Raw genomic sequence first — 3,606 nt, forward strand, 5'->3', positions numbered from 1 at the left:
TCTGTCTTTTTCCGCCCCACATCTTTGTTCTCTCTCTCTCTATCTCTCTCTCTCTCCTTTCGTGTAGTCGACATTTTTAAAAGGATAATAATGTGCGAAAATGGTATATCTTAAAGTCTGATAGTCTCAATAGGGATTTTGTGAGAATGTGTCGTGTGTTGTAGATGCCAGTGTCGAGGCGAACTGAGAAAAATATCAAATGAAATAAAATAAAACATACACACAGCAAAAGCGAAGAATCGCAGTCTCTGTTCGGCATTTTTTTTTTTGGTTGCTCCATGAATTTTGCAGCACGGTTAGAAAGAGATGCACACATCGTGTACACGATTTTCGTGTAGATCACAAGGAAGAGAAGCGAACGCAGTGCAGAGCACGGGAAAAAAATAAACAAAATCGACGTTAAAACGTGTGAGAAATGTTGAAACGATGAGTAAAAAAAAGGCACTCGTTGCCTTGAAAAATATTGATATTTTATTCATGAACAATTTATTTTGGAATACATTAATCTTTGGTTTTATGAGCGCACGGCGCTCATACATACACATATGCCAGTAATGTTTAAAAGGACGAAAAACGATAGGAAGCTCGAAAATCGTATAACTCAAGGCCCTGAAGATCAACGAGGTAAAGAAGAGGGGGAGCATGATTTGCTTCAGCCAAAAACCGCATGATATGCGTGCCTATGCATTTTAACGGTCGTGCACGCAAAACGAAGCGAAGCAACAATAGAAAATGTGCGCACACAACCCGAGAGTCAACAGCAAACTGAGCTAAGACTCGAAAACCACTGGAGCGAAAGTTTAAAAAAAAAAATGAAGTGAAGAAATTTATGACTTTGTCGTAATCAAGAAATGAGATGGTGGGAGCAGGCAAGCTTTCTCCTTCGCTGGCGCACCTACTCAAATAATTTGTAGTGGCAGTAGGTAAATAACATCGAGTGTATATGCAATAAAAATAAAACATAAATAGTCGGCACAACAATCACAAAAGCCATTCCTTACGTTTAATGGCCATCACTCTAACGAAATCATTGGAATCGTTGGCGGCCGCCACATATACCTACACATGAACACACTTTATTTATATGGCTTTTGATTCTACTTCTTCCTCTTCTTTTTCGTGTTGGCTTATTTTGCTTTTGCTTTGACTGGATTTGTGCCCATTATACTTGAAATTTGATTCCTCAAACTAATTTTCGCTGCTTATCTTTAATTCCACAAATGCTGAGCGAAATGAATGAATGAGTCGAGGAAAAAAAGCGCAAATAAAATAAAATGGAAACAAAACGATTTTCATGGAACGTGTGGATTTTAATATGCAATGCGAACGAAGGCAAAAAAAAAAACAGCAGTGTGTCACTTGGTTGCTCTCGTCGGCAATGGCACTCCTCAATGAAATCAGAGCGCGTAGAGACATTATACAAGTGAAAGTTTGTGGATTGTTTGTTGTCGACATATTGAGGATGGTGCACTTTTGGATCCCCATAATCATAACTTATCATTCTTTTCAGTTATCTCATTTTTATCTTTTTGTTTAAAGTTTTCGAACGAACAAGGAAAAAAGAATCAGATTAAGTATGCTGCGATGCGTTAGGACATTCCTTCGTTATTTTTCTCTCTGTTTCTTCTTCTCCATATCATACACTCTAGCGTTGAGTATCTATTTTGTTGTGTTTGCGTGCTTGTCGCTAGCATAAAGTCAAAAGCGGAAAAACATTCCAGATCATAAAATGCGTACAAAACGGCTGCTATACATGCAACGCCGACGAATTAAGCAGTTCACTTTTTGGATGTTGCTTATGTGAATTGTTTGAGAGCTCTACTGCATGCTATGTTTGAAAAAATGATTGTATTTTCACTTTTCCCCAGCGAATTTCCCATTCTCAGCTTATTTATATGTGCGTGCGTATATGTGTACACGAAGGAAAAACCTTTTTTTACTCCCATTCTAGCCCAAGTGATAGCTTAAACAAAGTACAATCACTTTTCCGAACATTCTTCTGTTTGTAACCCCCATGAAAGCCCGTTTTACACCGCTTATTTTCGCTAGAATAATTTCAAAAAGTGGAATTGAGTCAAATCAAAGTGCATACTTGAAAAATCTCAAGCATCGTTGGACTGGAATCGAATCGAATGTGCCATATTTTCACTCTGAGCACACACACTGTGACTGTCTTTTTAATCTTTGAAATGTTCCTTTTTTGCATTTTTGTTTGTTTCCTGGAATGAACAGAAAAAAAAACACATGAAACAAATTCGTACAAGTGAAAAACACAAACGACACACAGAAGCTGAATAACGAAAAGAAAACAAACAACAAAAAGGATTTGATGGAGAGAACAAGAAGTACAGCAAGTGAATCCATCACATTGTTGGTTTTCTTTTCTTTTTCTGTTTGTATTTTTGTCCCTTTCTGAATGAAACATAAGATTCTTTAAAGATCTTGTTAGTCTTAATTTAGATGCAACATATGTTGATGTTGTGTTGTGTGTGCTATGCCAACAGCAAGAAAAGGGATTGTTCCCATTGTGATTTCATCCTACAAGACCTGAGGAGAAAAAAAACGAAAGAGTGAGGACGTGACTATTGTATCATATCATACATCTCATATGAACGGAAATTGCGATACCATTGCGATTTTCAGGTGTGATAGAATGGTTGGAAGTGGTACTGTATATACGCCTTGTACATTCGGCCATCCAAGCGCTACAATTTTACTGAATGCAGCAAACATGAAAGGCTTCCCACTAATTATTCATCGAAAAATTAAATGAAACTATATTTACAATGGTAAAATGAGAAATCGGGACAATACTTTAATTTTACATTTTCCAATACTATTTTCCAGTGCTCGCGTTCAATTCAGTTGCTAAATTATTCTTGCATTTGAATAAATTCCATGGGACTCTTTTTACCATTCCATTACACTGTGCGACAAAAAAAAAGTCAAAGTTGCCTAACCCAGAGCGGATACATCAAAGTTTGGAGAGGCCCATGAGACATGAAAACCCTCAAAAGGGTTTTGCCAAATTGGTTCCATATAAGAAAATTATGGTCATTTGAAAAATTTGCTTTGCAGAGGATTTTCAAAATTTACTTTTACTTGATTTTTTGCTTTTTCATGCAAATCCGTGTGACGAACGGGTGAAAAGTAGTGAAAAATTACCAAAGAAACTAAAATCAGCAATAAAACATAGCTACTTTGGATCATTTTTGGGTCCAAACAGGTAAAAGTATCATTTTTCGTATATATCCTCAAAATTTAACTTTTAAATGCGCAATTTAAGTATTTTTCACGCAACATTTTGAAGCAAATCAATAAAAAAACGTAAATCAGTAATGAGAAGCAAGCGCTTTGAACCATTTTTGAGTCGGAATTTGCAAAAATATGATTTTACGAGAATCCTCAGTATCTAACTTTCACATTTTATGTGAAATTGTCATGAAAAATCCCGTTTTTCGGCAGTTTGTTTATCTAAAACCTCTAGTAAGACTCAAATTAAGCACAAAAAACCATATCTTTTGTATGTTCTTAAGAATTGTAGGCCAGCGCAAGATTTAGATTGGTAAACGAGATTTTATGGAGAAAAAACCCATTTGTGATATT

This window comes from Sitodiplosis mosellana, unplaced genomic scaffold (genome assembly GCF_009176505.1).
Source record: "Sitodiplosis mosellana isolate CC-2019 unplaced genomic scaffold, AAFC_SMos_1.0 Smas_scaffold_6167, whole genome shotgun sequence".
In the NCBI taxonomy this organism is placed as follows: domain Eukaryota; kingdom Metazoa; phylum Arthropoda; class Insecta; order Diptera; family Cecidomyiidae; genus Sitodiplosis; species Sitodiplosis mosellana.